Here is a 15928-nt window from a genome sequence, read left to right on the forward strand (position 1 = left end):
CTAAACTGACCATCCCACCCTTTACGACCACATAATAAGTGGTGGTCTGTTGTGTCACGGTCCTTTAACTGTGGCAGTGTGGGGAATTCAAACTCCTAATAGGCATCAAGGGACCATCGAGGCAGAGATCCAGATTATTAGTATTGAGGTTGTTAGCATAGTTAGCTTTGTTGGACACTTATGTACTGTAGATTTGAGGCACATGGAGCTCCACTACTGTCCATTTGCTCTGTGTCTCTCATCCCCGACCTGCTTGGTGAGAGCATTAAAGCATAAGTGGCCCCAATTAAGCTACCTAAAAGGTTGCACATCATAATTATCATTACCCTTGCCTGTATGCTAATTGACATCAGGCATTTTTCTCCTCAAATGAGTTTCCCAAGTAATGTCTTCTAGGAATGGAGACTCTTTAGTAGAAAGAAGAGGATGCACGGAGAAAACACAGACACCACGTTATTATCACACTCCAGGCCAGGAAAAGTCTTGTTAATAATCATTGCTGTTTTTTCATCTCTCTCTTCTTCTTCCTCTTCTTCCTTCTTCCTCTTCTTATTCTTCCTTCTTCTTCATTCCAAGGGAGAGTAGCTCATGAACAATTCAGCCATGCCTTCCTGATGGTGTTTTACATGGCTCTGTGGGAAGTCTTTTATACATCAATGAGGCCAATTATTGACTGTTTAAGTGTGAATGTACTGAGTGTCCTGCTCTGCTCAGCCCTGCTATGCCCTGCTCTGTTCAGTATATCTCTATATCTCTGTTGTACTGCTGCCCTGCTCTGTTCAGTATATCTCTAACTCTCTGTTGTACTGTACTGCTGCCATGCTCTGTTCAGTATATCTCTATCTCTCTGTTGTACTGTACTGTTGCTCTGCTCTGTTCAGTATATCTCTATCTCTCTGTTGTACTGCTGCCCTGCTCTGTTCAGTATATCTCTATTTCTCTGTTGTACTGTACTGTTGCTCTGCTCTGTTCAGTATATCTCTATGTCTCTGTTGTACTGCTGCCCTGCTCTGTTCAGTATATCTCTATCTCTCTGTTGTACTGTACTGTTGCTCTGCTCTGTTCAGTATATCTCTATCTCTCTGTTGTACTGCTGCCCTGCTCTGTTCAGTATATCTCTATGTCTCTGTTGTACTGTACTGTTGCTCTGCTCTGTTCAGTATATCTCTATCTCTCTGTTGTACTGTACTGTTGCTCTGCTCTGTTCAGTATATCTCTATCTCTCTGTTGTACTGTTGCTCTGCTCTGTTCAGTATATCTCTATGTCTCTGTTGTACTGCTGCCCTGCTCTGTTCAGTATATCTCTATCTCTCTGTTGTACTGTACTGTTGCTCTGCTCTGTTCAGTATATCTCTATCTCTCTGTTGTACTGCTGCCCTGCTCTGTTCAGTATATCTCTATCTCTCTGTTGTACTGTACTGCTGCCCTGCTCTGCTCTGTTCAGTATATCTCTATATCTCTGCTGTACTGTACTGCTGTCCTGCTCTGTTCAGTATATCTCTATGTCTCTGTTGTACTGCCGCCCTGCTCTGTTCAGTATATCTCTATCTCTCTGTTGTACTGTACTGCTGCCATGCTCTGTTCAGTATATCTCTATCTCTCTGTTGTACTGCTGCCATGCTCTGTTCAGTATATCTCTATACTCTGCTGTACTGTACTGCTGTCCTGCTCTGTTCAGTATATCTCTATCTCTCTGTTGTACTGCTGCCCTGCTCTGTTCAGTATATCTCTATCTCTCTGATGTACCGCTGTCCTGCTCTGTTCAGTATATCTCTATCTCTCTGATGTACCGCTGCTCTGCTCTGTTCAGTATATCTCTATCTCTCTGTTGTACTGCTGCCATGCTCTGTTCAGTATATTTCTATCTCTCTGTTGTACTGTACTGCTGTCCTGCTCTGTTCAGTATATCTCTATCTCTCTGTTGTACTGCTGCCCTGCTCTGTTCAGTATATCTCTATGTCTCTGTTGTACTGCTGTCCTGCTCTGTTCAGTATATCTCTATCTCTCTGTTGTACTGCTGCCATGCTCTGTTCAGTATATCTCTATGTCTCTGTTGTACTGCTGTCCTGCTCTGTTCAGTATATCTCTATCTCTCTGTTGTACTGCTGCCATGCTCTGTTCAGTATATCTCTATCTCTCTGTTGTACTGTACTGCTGTCCTGCTCTGTTCAGTATATCTCTATATCTTTGCTGTACTGCTGCTCTGCTCTGTTCAGTATATCTCTATCTCTCTGTTGTACTGCTGCCATGCTCTGTTCAGTATATTTCTATCTCTCTGTTGTACTGTACTGCTGTCCTGCTCTGTTCAGTATATTTCTACCTCTCTGTTGTACTGTACTGCTGCCATGCTCTGTTCAGTATATCTCTATTTCTCTGTTGTACTGTACTGTTGCTCTGCTCTGTTCAGTATATATCTATCTCTCTGTTGTACTGTACTGCTGCCCTGCTCTGTTCAGTATATCTCTATGTCTCTGTTGTACTGCTGCCCTGCTCTGTTCAGTATATCTCTATTTCTTTGTTGTACTGCTGCCCTGCTCTGTTCAGTATATCTCTATCTCTCTGTTGTACTGCTGTCCTGCTCTGTTCAGTATATCTCTATCTCTCTGTTGTACTGTACTGCTGTCCTGCTCTGTTCAGTATATCTCTATCTCTCTGTTGTACTGCTGCCCTGCTCTGTTCAGTATATCTCTATCTCTCTGTTGTACTGCTGTCCTGCTCTGTTCAGTATATCTCTATCTCTCTGTTGTACTGCTGTCCTGCTCTGTTCAGTATATATCTATCTCTCTGTTGTACTGTACTGCTGTCCTGCTCTGTTCAGTATATCTCTATCTCTCTGTTGTACTGCTGCCCTGCTCTGTTCAGTATATCTCTATCTCTCTGATGTACCGCTGTCCTGCTCTGTTCAGTATATCTCTATATCTCTGCTGTACTGTACTGCTGCCCTGCTCTGTTCAGTATATCTCTATCTCTCTGTTGTACTGTACTGCTGTCCTGCTCTGTTCAGTATATCTCTATATCTTTGCTGTACTGCTGCTCTGCTCTGTTCAGTATATCTCTATCTCTCTGTTGTACTGCTGCCATGCTCTGTTCAGTATATTTCTATCTCTCTGTTGTACTGTACTGTTGCTCTGCTCTGTTCAGTATATCTCTATCTCTCTGATGTACTGCTGCCCTGCTCTGTTCAGTATATCTCTATTTCTTTGTTGTACTGCTGCCCTGCTCTGTTCAGTATATCTCTATGTCTCTGTTGTACTGTACTGCTGCCCTGCTCTGTTCAGTATATCTCTATCTCTCTGTTGTACTGCTGCCCTGCTCTGTTCAGTATATCTCTATTTCTTTGTTGTACTGCTGCCCTGCTCTGTTGAGTATATCTCTATCTCTCTGTTGTACTGCTGTCCTGCTCTGTTCAGTATATCTCTATCTCTCTGTTGTACTGTACTGTTGCTCTGCTCTGTTCAGTATATCTCTATCTCTCTGTTGTACTGCTGCCCTGCTCTGTTCAGTATATCTCTATTTCTTTGTTGTACTGTACTGCTGCCCTGCTCTGTTCAGTATATCTCTATCTCTCTGTTGTACTGCTGCCCTGCTCTGTTCAGTATATCACTATCTCTTTGTTGTACTGTACTGCTGTCCTGCTCTGTTCAGTATATCTCTATCTCTCTGTTGTACTGCTGCCCTGCTCTGTTCAGTATATCTCTATCTCTCTGCTGTACTGTACTGCTGCCCTGCTCTGTTCAGTATATCTCTATCTCTCTGTTGTACTGTACTGCTGCCCTGCTCTATTCAGTATATCTCTATCTCTCTGTTGTACTGTACTGCTGCCCTGCTCTGTTCAGTATATCTCTATCTCTCTGTTGTACTGTACTGCTGCCCTGCTCTGTTCAGTATATCTCTATCTCTCTGATGTACCGCTGTCCTGCTCTGTTCAGTATATCTCTATATCTCTGCTGTACTGTACTGCTGTCCTGCTCTGTTCAGTATATCTCTATATCTTTGCTGTACTGCTGCTCTGCTCTGTTCAGTATATCTCTATCTCTCTGTTGTACTGCTGCCATGCTCTGTTCAGTATATTTCTATCTCTCTGTTGTACTGTACTGCTGTCCTGCTCTGTTCAGTATATCTCTATCTCTCTGTTGTACTGCTGCCCTGCTCTGTTCAGTATATCTCTATGTCTCTGTTGTACTGCTGTCCTGCTCTGTTCAGTATATCTCTATCTCTCTGTTGTACTGCTGCCCTGCTCTGTTCAGTATATCTCTATCTCTCTGTTGTACTGCTGCCCTGCTCTGTTCAGTATATCTCTATGTCTCTGTTGTACTGCTGTCCTGCTCTGTTCAGTATATCTCTATCTCTCTGTTGTACTGCTGCCATGCTCTGTTCAGTATATCTCTATCTCTCTGTTGTACTGTACTGCTGTCCTGCTCTGTTCAGTATATCTCTATATCTTTGCTGTACTGCTGCTCTGCTCTGTTCAGTATATCTCTATCTCTCTGTTGTACTGCTGCCATGCTCTGTTCAGTATATTTCTATCTCTCTGTTGTACTGTACTGCTGTCCTGCTCTGTTCAGTATATTTCTACCTCTCTGTTGTACTGTACTGCTGCCATGCTCTGTTCAGTATATCTCTATTTCTCTGTTGTACTGTACTGTTGCTCTGCTCTGTTCAGTATATATCTATCTCTCTGTTGTACTGTACTGCTGCCCTGCTCTGTTCAGTATATCTCTATGTCTCTGTTGTACTGCTGCCCTGCTCTGTTCAGTATATCTCTATTTCTTTGTTGTACTGCTGCCCTGCTCTGTTCAGTATATCTCTATCTCTCTGTTGTACTGCTGTCCTGCTCTGTTCAGTATATCTCTATCTCTCTGTTGTACTGCTGTCCTGCTCTGTTCAGTATATCTCTATCTCTCTGTTGTACTGCTGTCCTGCTCTGTTCAGTATATCTCTATCTCTCTGTTGTACTGCTGCCATGCTCTGTTCAGTATATCTCTATCTCTCTGTTGTACTGCTGTCCTGCTCTGTTCAGTATATCTCTATCTCTCTGTTGTACTGCTGTCCTGCTCTGTTCAGTATATATCTATCTCTCTGTTGTACTGTACTGCTGTCCTGCTCTGTTCAGTATATCTCTATCTCTCTGTTGTACTGCTGCCCTGCTCTGTTCAGTATATCTCTATCTCTCTGATGTACCGCTGTCCTGCTCTGTTCAGTATATCTCTATATCTCTGCTGTACTGTACTGCTGCCCTGCTCTGTTCAGTATATCTCTATCTCTCTGTTGTACTGTACTGCTGTCCTGCTCTGTTCAGTATATCTCTATATCTTTGCTGTACTGCTGCTCTGCTCTGTTCAGTATATCTCTATCTCTCTGTTGTACTGCTGCCATGCTCTGTTCAGTATATTTCTATCTCTCTGTTGTACTGTACTGTTGCTCTGCTCTGTTCAGTATATCTCTATCTCTCTGATGTACTGCTGCCCTGCTCTGTTCAGTATATCTCTATTTCTTTGTTGTACTGCTGCCCTGCTCTGTTCAGTATATCTCTATGTCTCTGTTGTACTGTACTGCTGCCCTGCTCTGTTCAGTATATCTCTATCTCTCTGTTGTACTGCTGCCCTGCTCTGTTCAGTATATCTCTATTTCTTTGTTGTACTGCTGCCCTGCTCTGTTCAGTATATCTCTATCTCTCTGTTGTACTGCTGTCCTGCTCTGTTCAGTATATCTCTATCTCTCTGTTGTACTGTACTGTTGCTCTGCTCTGTTCAGTATATCTCTATCTCTCTGTTGTACTGCTGCCCTGCTCTGTTCAGTATATCTCTATTTCTTTGTTGTACTGTACTGCTGCCCTGCTCTGTTCAGTATATCTCTATCTCTCTGTTGTACTGCTGCCCTGCTCTGTTCAGTATATCACTATCTCTTTGTTGTACTGTACTGCTGTCCTGCTCTGTTCAGTATATCTCTATCTCTCTGTTGTACTGCTGCCCTGCTCTGTTCAGTATATCTCTATCTCTCTGCTGTACTGTACTGCTGCCCTGCTCTGTTCAGTATATCTCTATCTCTCTGTTGTACTGTACTGCTGCCCTGCTCTATTCAGTATATCTCTATCTCTCTGTTGTACTGTACTGCTGCCCTGCTCTGTTCAGTATATCTCTATCTCTCTGTTGTACTGTACTGCTGCCCTGCTCTGTTCAGTATATCTCTATGTCTCTGTTGTACTGCTGCCCTGCTCTGTTCAGTATATCTCTATCTCTCTGTTGTACTGTACTGCTGCCCTGCTCTGTTCAGTATATCTCTATGTCTCTGTTGTACTGCTGCCCTGCTCTGTTCAGTATATCTCTATCTCTCTGTTGTACTGCTGCCCTGCTCTGTTCAGTATATCTCTATCTCTCTGTTGTACTGCTGCCCTGCTCTGTTCAGTATATCTCTATGTCTCTGTTGTACTGCTGCCCTGCTCTGTTCAGTATATCTCTATCTCTCTGTTGTACTGTACTGCTGCCCTGCTCTGTTCAGTATATCTCTATCTCTCTGTTGTACTGTACTGCTGCCCTGCTCTGTTCAGTATATCTCTATGTCTCTGTTGTACTGCTGCCCTGCTCTGTTCAGTATATCTCTATGTCTCTGTTGTACTGCTGCCCTGCTCTGTTCAGTATATCTCTATCTCTCTGCTGTACTGTACTGCTGCCCTGCTCTGTTCAGTATATCTCTATCTCTCTGCTGTACTGTACTGCTGCCCTGCTCTGTTCAGTATATCTCTATCTCTCTGTTGTACTGTACTGCTGCCCTGCTCTGTTCAGTATATCTCTATCTCTCTGTTGTACTGTACTGCTGTCCTGCTCTGTTCAGTATATCTCTATATCTCTGTTGTACTGTACTGCTGCCCTGCTCTGTTCAGTATATCTCTATCTCTCTGTTGTACTGTACTGCTGTCCTGCTCTGTTCAGTATATCTCTATATCTCTGCCGTACTGTACTGCTGCCCTGCTCTGTTCAGTATATCTCTATCTCTCTGTTGTACTGCTGCCATGCTCTGTTCAGTATATCTCTATACTCTGCTGTACTGTACTGCTGTCCTGCTCTGTTCAGTATATCTCTATCTCTCTGTTGTACTGCTGCCCTGCTCTGTTCAGTATATCTCTATCTCTCTGTTGTACTGTACTGCTGTCCTGCTCTGTTCAGTATATCTCTATACTCTGCTGTACTGTACTGCTGTCCTGCTCTGTTCAGTATATCTCTATCTCTCTGTTGTACTGCTGCCCTGCTCTGTTCAGTATATCTCTATCTCTCTGTTGTACTGCTGCCCTGCTCTGTTCAGTATATCTCTATGTCTCTGTTGTACTGCTGCCCTGCTCTGTTCAGTATATCTCTATATCTCTGTTGTACTGTACTGCTGCCCTGCTCTGTTCAGTATATCTCTATCTCTCTGTTGTACTGTACTGCTGTCCTGCTCTGTTCAGTATATCTCTATATCTCTGCCGTACTGTACTGCTGCCCTGCTCTGTTCAGTATATCTCTATCTCTCTGTTGTACTGCTGCCATGCTCTGTTCAGTATATCTCTATCTCTCTGTTGTACTGTACTGCTGCCCTGCTCTGTTCAGTATATCTCTATGTCTCTGTTGTACTGCTGCCCTGCTCTGTTCAGTATATCTCTATCTCTCTGTTGTACTGCTGCCCTGCTCTGTTCAGTATATCTCTATCTCTCTGTTGTACTGCTGCCCTGCTCTGTTCAGTATATCTCTATGTCTCTGTTGTACTGCTGCCCTGCTCTGTTCAGTATATCTCTATCTCTCTGTTGTACTGTACTGCTGCCCTGCTCTGTTCAGTATATCTCTATCTCTCTGTTGTACTGTACTGCTGCCCTGCTCTGTTCAGTATATCTCTATGTCTCTGTTGTACTGCTGCCCTGCTCTGTTCAGTATATCTCTATGTCTCTGTTGTACTGCTGCCCTGCTCTGTTCAGTATATCTCTATCTCTCTGCTGTACTGTACTGCTGCCCTGCTCTGTTCAGTATATCTCTATCTCTCTGCTGTACTGTACTGCTGCCCTGCTCTGTTCAGTATATCTCTATCTCTCTGTTGTACTGTACTGCTGCCCTGCTCTGTTCAGTATATCTCTATCTCTCTGTTGTACTGTACTGCTGTCCTGCTCTGTTCAGTATATCTCTATATCTCTGTTGTACTGTACTGCTGCCCTGCTCTGTTCAGTATATCTCTATCTCTCTGTTGTACTGTACTGCTGTCCTGCTCTGTTCAGTATATCTCTATATCTCTGCCGTACTGTACTGCTGCCCTGCTCTGTTCAGTATATCTCTATCTCTCTGTTGTACTGCTGCCATGCTCTGTTCAGTATATCTCTATCTCTCTGCTGTACTGTACTGCTGCCCTGCTCTGTTCAGTATATCTCTATCTCTCTGTTGTACTGTACTGCTGCCCTGCTCTATTCAGTATATCTCTATCTCTCTGTTGTACTGTACTGCTGCCCTGCTCTGTTCAGTATATCTCTATCTCTCTGTTGTACTGTACTGCTGCCCTGCTCTGTTCAGTATATCTCTATGTCTCTGTTGTACTGCTGCCCTGCTCTGTTCAGTATATCTCTATCTCTCTGTTGTACTGTACTGCTGCCCTGCTCTGTTCAGTATATCTCTATGTCTCTGTTGTACTGCTGCCCTGCTCTGTTCAGTATATCTCTATCTCTCTGTTGTACTGCTGCCCTGCTCTGTTCAGTATATCTCTATCTCTCTGTTGTACTGCTGCCCTGCTCTGTTCAGTATATCTCTATGTCTCTGTTGTACTGCTGCCCTGCTCTGTTCAGTATATCTCTATCTCTCTGTTGTACTGTACTGCTGCCCTGCTCTGTTCAGTATATCTCTATCTCTCTGTTGTACTGTACTGCTGCCCTGCTCTGTTCAGTATATCTCTATGTCTCTGTTGTACTGCTGCCCTGCTCTGTTCAGTATATCTCTATGTCTCTGTTGTACTGCTGCCCTGCTCTGTTCAGTATATCTCTATCTCTCTGCTGTACTGTACTGCTGCCCTGCTCTGTTCAGTATATCTCTATCTCTCTGCTGTACTGTACTGCTGCCCTGCTCTGTTCAGTATATCTCTATCTCTCTGTTGTACTGTACTGCTGCCTTGCTCTGTTCAGTATATCTCTATCTCTCTGTTGTACTGTACTGCTGTCCTGCTCTGTTCAGTATATCTCTATATCTCTGTTGTACTGTACTGCTGCCCTGCTCTGTTCAGTATATCTCTATCTCTCTGTTGTACTGTACTGCTGTCCTGCTCTGTTCAGTATATCTCTATATCTCTGCCGTACTGTACTGCTGCCCTGCTCTGTTCAGTATATCTCTATCTCTCTGTTGTACTGCTGCCATGCTCTGTTCAGTATATCTCTATACTCTGCTGTACTGTACTGCTGTCCTGCTCTGTTCAGTATATCTCTATCTCTCTGTTGTACTGCTGCCCTGCTCTGTTCAGTATATCTCTATCTCTCTGTTGTACTGTACTGCTGTCCTGCTCTGTTCAGTATATCTCTATACTCTGCTGTACTGTACTGCTGTCCTGCTCTGTTCAGTATATCTCTATCTCTCTGTTGTACTGCTGCCCTGCTCTGTTCAGTATATCTCTATCTCTCTGTTGTACTGCTGCCCTGCTCTGTTCAGTATATCTCTATGTCTCTGTTGTACTGCTGCCCTGCTCTGTTCAGTATATCTCTATCTCTCTGTTGTACTGTACTGCTGCCCTGCTCTGTTCAGTATATCTCTATCTCTCTGTTGTACTGTACTGCTGTCCTGCTCTGTTCAGTATATCTCTATATCTCTGCCGTACTGTACTGCTGCCCTGCTCTGTTCAGTATATCTCTATCTCTCTGTTGTACTGCTGCCATGCTCTGTTCAGTATATCTCTATCTCTCTGTTGTACTGTACTGCTGCCCTGCTCTGTTCAGTATATCTCTATGTCTCTGTTGTACTGCTGCCCTGCTCTGTTCAGTATATCTCTATCTCTCTGTTGTACTGCTGCCCTGCTCTGTTCAGTATATCTCTATCTCTCTGTTGTACTGCTGCCCTGCTCTGTTCAGTATATCTCTATGTCTCTGTTGTACTGCTGCCCTGCTCTGTTCAGTATATCTCTATCTCTCTGTTGTACTGTACTGCTGCCCTGCTCTGTTCAGTATATCTCTATCTCTCTGTTGTACTGTACTGCTGCCCTGCTCTGTTCAGTATATCTCTATGTCTCTGTTGTACTGCTGCCCTGCTCTGTTCAGTATATCTCTATGTCTCTGTTGTACTGCTGCCCTGCTCTGTTCAGTATATCTCTATCTCTCTGCTGTACTGTACTGCTGCCCTGCTCTGTTCAGTATATCTCTATCTCTCTGCTGTACTGTACTGCTGCCCTGCTCTGTTCAGTATATCTCTATCTCTCTGTTGTACTGTACTGCTGTCCTGCTCTGTTCAGTATATCTCTATCTCTCTGTTGTACTGTACTGCTGTCCTGCTCTGTTCAGTATATCTCTATATCTCTGTTGTACTGTACTGCTGCCCTGCTCTGTTCAGTATATCTCTATCTCTCTGTTGTACTGTACTGCTGTCCTGCTCTGTTCAGTATATCTCTATATCTCTGCCGTACTGTACTGCTGCCCTGCTCTGTTCAGTATATCTCTATCTCTCTGTTGTACTGCTGCCATGCTCTGTTCAGTATATCTCTATACTCTGCTGTACTGTACTGCTGTCCTGCTCTGTTCAGTATATCTCTATCTCTCTGTTGTACTGCTGCCCTGCTCTGTTCAGTATATCTCTATCTCTCTGTTGTACTGTACTGCTGTCCTGCTCTGTTCAGTATATCTCTATCTCTCTGTTGTACTGCTGCCCTGCTCTGTTCAGTATATCTCTATCTCTCTGTTGTACTGCTGCCCTGCTCTGTTCAGTATATCTCTATGTCTCTGTTGTACTGCTGCCCTGCTCTGTTCAGTATATCTCTATCTCTCTGTTGTACTGTACTGCTGCCCTGCTCTGTTCAGTATATCTCTATGTCTCTGTTGTACTGCTGCCCTGCTCTGTTCAGTATATCTCTATCTCTCTGCTGTACTGTACTGCTGCCCTGCTCTGTTCAGTATATCTCTATCTCTCTGCTGTACTGTACTGCTGCCCTGCTCTGTTCAGTATATCTCTATCTCTCTGTTGTACTGTACTGTAGTATCTCTATACTCTGTTGTACTGCTGCCCTGCTCTGTTCAGTATATCTGTACTGCTGTCCTGCTCTGTTCAGTATATCTCTATCTCTCTGTTGTACTGTACTGCTGTCCTGCTCTGTTCAGTATATCTCTATATCTCTGTTGTACTGTACTGCTGCCCTGCTCTGTTCAGTATATCTCTATCTCTCTGTTGTACTGTACTGCTGTCCTGCTCTGTTCAGTATATCTCTATATCTCTGCCGTACTGTACTGCTGCCCTGCTCTGTTCAGTATATCTCTATCTCTCTGTTGTACTGCTGCCATGCTCTGTTCAGTATATCTCTATACTCTGCTGTACTGTACTGCTGTCCTGCTCTGTTCAGTATATCTCTATCTCTCTGTTGTACTGCTGCCCTGCTCTGTTCAGTATATCTCTATCTCTCTGTTGTACTGTACTGCTGTCCTGCTCTGTTCAGTATATCTCTATCTCTCTGTTGTACTGCTGCCCTGCTCTGTTCAGTATATCTCTATCTCTCTGTTGTACTGCTGCCCTGCTCTGTTCAGTATATCTCTATGTCTCTGTTGTACTGCTGCCCTGCTCTGTTCAGTATATCTCTATCTCTCTGTTGTACTGTACTGCTGCCCTGCTCTGTTCAGTATATCTCTATCTCTCTGTTGTACTGTACTGCTGTCCTGCTCTGTTCAGTATATCTCTATATCTCTGCCGTACTGTACTGCTGCCCTGCTCTGTTCAGTATATCTCTATCTCTCTGTTGTACTGCTGCCATGCTCTGTTCAGTATATCTCTATCTCTCTGTTGTACTGTACTGCTGTCCTGCTCTGTTCAGTATATCTCTATCTCTCTGTTGTACTGCTGCCCTGCTCTGTTCAGTATATCTCTATCTCTCTGTTGTACTGTACTGCTGTCCTGCTCTGTTTACAGTAGCTCTATTTCTGTCTCTACCTGTACTGTACTGCAGGACAGATGAAAGATTTACACCCCTCGACACAAGAGGGCACTCCAGCCTCGCTGACCTCCTGGGGATAACGCCCCCCACCCCTCCCTCCCTTGCCCGGCTGGGACTGACGTGGCTGGGTCTGGGGCAGCCGTACACAGCTGGCAGCATTAGAAGCCTAACCCCTGATGCTAATGTGGCTCCGCAGCGCAGGACGGGCACACTGAGCTGGGCAGGCTGGGCAGAAGGGGGCTTTTCCAGGGTAGGATTAGTGGACAGTCTGGCCGGGGCAGACCACTGGAGGATCCCACTGTTCCAAGCATGGGCTGGCCAACCGTGTACTCCATCACAGATGCCAATCCCTGCCATGCTTGTTGTTCACAAGCCCATACAGAGTCGTGTCGTCTGAATGTGGCACAAGCTAATGGAGACTTTTGACCTGGTGGATAATAACACCATTCATGTGACTGTGTGGTTGGGCAGTATTGTTATGGAAAATATTTATCTTTGATGACAATCCTTTGTCACTACATTCTCTTTGAGAAAAAACATACCGCTAGCTGACATCCTTTCCTCCTGTAATATTTATTCAGTCTGGAGTTGTCATGGAGAAGCCTTGGCCTCTACCAGCGCACCACAATTTCCCAGTCCAAGTGAACCAGTGCCCTTTGGCCCAGAACCACAGTATCCAGCCTCTATCACCATCTCCTCCATTTCTCTCTCTGCCAGCCATCCCTCTTTATTCCTCTCCTCCTCTCTTTTGGTTTTCTGCCCAGTCTTCCTCCTCCAGAGGGACGTCACCAGCTGCTGAAGCAACATGGCCGACGCTGACCTGAGGCCAGCAGCCTTTCTGCCTGCCGGTCGGGTTCCCACACTACCTCCAAACCTCTGTTTATGAAGACGAACGATCAGGGGCTTATATTTATAACCACACCACCATGACCACTGTTCAGTCCTGCAGCATCGAGGTAATCACCACTGTTGCTTTGAGGCTGAGTGGAGTGGAGCAGACCTGATCCAGATGGGCCTGAGCCAACTTGGCTCCTCAGAGCTGCTGGGCTGAAATCATAGATTAAGCTGCCACAGAGTGCCAATGTTCGGCTCGTTGGACGGACTGACTGGCAAACCAGTTATTCTGACAGGGGAGAGAGAGAAAAGGGAGAGAGAGAAAGTGATGTTAATGTTTCAGCTTAATTATATAAAAGGTCAGATTGCTTTGTTCAATCATTTCTTTTGTACAGTGATTTGTTACTTCTGGGCTTTCCATTTCAGGACAAATACTGGGTTTTGGTAGAGCTAGATATCGTAGCAGGGTATTGGGCAGAAGCCATAATTGATGATACCAGAAACTGATTCAGTTCAGGGATTGCCCAAATTGGGCATTCTTACAGTATAAGGGATAATAAGGCTTAGTCTGTGCCTTAATTTACAGACTTATATGCAAGCATCTGTATTCCTCTAAATACTTAACCCACTTAAATGTAACTTCAATTCTTTGTTTACCTGATATGCCTCCAAAGTCTCTTCATTTGAACTGACAGAACTGTTCTCATCAAATCAAATCAAATCCAATTGTATTTGTCACGTGAGCCGAATACAACAGGTGTAGACCATATAGTTAAATGCTTACTTACAAGCCCTTAACCTACAATGCAATTGAAGAAAATCCCTGAAAAAGTAAGAGATAAGAATGATAAATAATTAAAGAGCAGCAGTAAGTAACAATAGCTGGGCTATATACAGGGGCCACCGGTACAGAGTCAATGTGTCAATGTACGGGGGACACCAGTGTCAAGGTAATTGAGGTAGTTATGTACATGTAGGTAGAGTTAATAGAGTGGCTATGCATAGATAACAACAAAGAGTAGCAGCAGTGTAGGGAGGGGGGCCAATACAAATAGTCTGGATAGCCATTTGATTAGCTTTTCAGGACTCTTATGGCTTGAGGGTAGAAGCTGTTTAGAAGCAATACCAGGCAGTGAGGGGCCCCCGTGTTGAGGATCTGCGTGGCGGATTTGTTGTTACCTACCCTTACCACCTGGAGGCGGCCTGTCAGGAAGTACATGATCCATTTGCAGAGGGAGGTGTTTAGTGATGAGCTTAGAGGGCACTATGGTATTGAATGCTGAGCTGTTGTCAATGAATAGCATTCTCACATAGGTGTTCCTTTTGTCCAGGTGGGAAAGGGCAGTGTGGAGTGCAATAGAGATTGCATCATCTGTGGATCTATTGGTGCAGTATGCAAATTGGAGTGGGTCTAGAATTTCTGGGATAATGGTGTTGATGTGAGCCATGACCAGCCTTTCAAAGAATTTATTGGCTACAGACGTGAGTGCTACGGGTCGGTAGCACTCACGTTACCTTAGTGTTAGGCAGGTTACCTTAGTGTTCTTGGGCACAGGGACTATGGTGGTCTGCTTGAAACATGTTGGTATTACAGACTCGGACAGGGAGAGGTTGAAAATGTCTGTGAAGATACTTGTCAGTTGGTCAGCACATGCTCAGAGTACACATTCTGGTAATCCGTCTGGCCCCACGGCCTTGTGAATGTTGACCTGTTTAAAGGTCTTACTCACATCGGCTGCGGAGAACGTGATCACACAGTCGTCTAGAACAGCTGATGCTCTCATGCACGTTTCAGTGTTGCTTGCCTCGAAGTGAGCATAAAAGTTAGTTAGCTCGTCTGGTAGGCTTGTGACACTGGGCAGCTCTGGGCTGTGCTTCCCTTTGTAGTCTGTAACAGTTTGTGCCCTGCCACATCTGACGAGCGTCAGAGCCGGTGTAGTACGATTCCATCTTAATCCTGTATTGACGTTTTGCCTGTTCGATGGTTTGTCGGAGGGCATAGCGGGATTTCTTATGAGCTTCCAGGTTAGAGTTTAGCATCTGCTTCACCTGACCACTCGTGTATAGTCACTGGTGCTGGTGCCTCCTGATCTTATATCAGTCAAGCTCCGTTCTCAAGCTCTTATCCTTTCTTTTTCTGATGTTTTCCCTTTCTACCCCATCTTTTGTGCTTTTTCTTTTCATTTCCCACCCTGACCCCGTAAAAACATGTCATCATGGTGGTGCTAGTGGCTCGGGGGAGATGCTTGGACTGTGGACTATTCCCACCACACCACGACAACCTGACAACGCTGTTCTCCACAATCCCACTGGTGTTCCAGACACGTTAGATGTTGCAGAAGATCAGCAACACCTCCCTAAAACCCTGACCATTGTTTGTGGATGCTGTAACCCAACCTTTAGAGAAACCAACCAAACAGTGCAGGCTACATCAAAGTACACTTAATGGAGCCAGTTTAACCTTAGCCCACACTGACATGTCGATTTGGGTTTTTTAAGTTGCCTTTCTATGGTTTTCTGCGGAGGGAGGTGTTCCTTGAAAATACGCATGGGGTAGAATTAATGTGGGCTTAGGTGAAAGGCAAAGGGAGCATCCAGACCTAGCATGTCCCTCAAGCAGCAGTGGATGGCTAGCGCTAGTTTCTAGCTAGTTAGCAGGCTCAGAGTTGGAGCCCTGGCCGGTAGTACATGCTGGTTTTGGCTGGCTGTGTTGAACTCCATGGTCATTGGGAACGAGGGTGAGACTGGGAGAGAGAGAGAGAGAGAGAGAGAGAGAGAGAGAGAGAGAGAGAGAGAGAGAGAGAGAGAGAGAGAGAGAGAGAGAGAGAGAGAGAGAGTTCCCTGCTGTGATTATAAAGTCACCAGTGATCTCACCAGTATTATCGATACTTAACCTTCCAGTCATTCAGAATGGGATGTTGTCTCTATTGCTGGACCGGAGCGTAAAAGTATTTTAAAGAGTTAAAGAGTA

The sequence above is a fragment of the Oncorhynchus gorbuscha genome, linkage group LG05 (genome assembly GCF_021184085.1).
Source record: "Oncorhynchus gorbuscha isolate QuinsamMale2020 ecotype Even-year linkage group LG05, OgorEven_v1.0, whole genome shotgun sequence".
In the NCBI taxonomy this organism is placed as follows: Eukaryota; Metazoa; Chordata; class Actinopteri; order Salmoniformes; family Salmonidae; genus Oncorhynchus; species Oncorhynchus gorbuscha.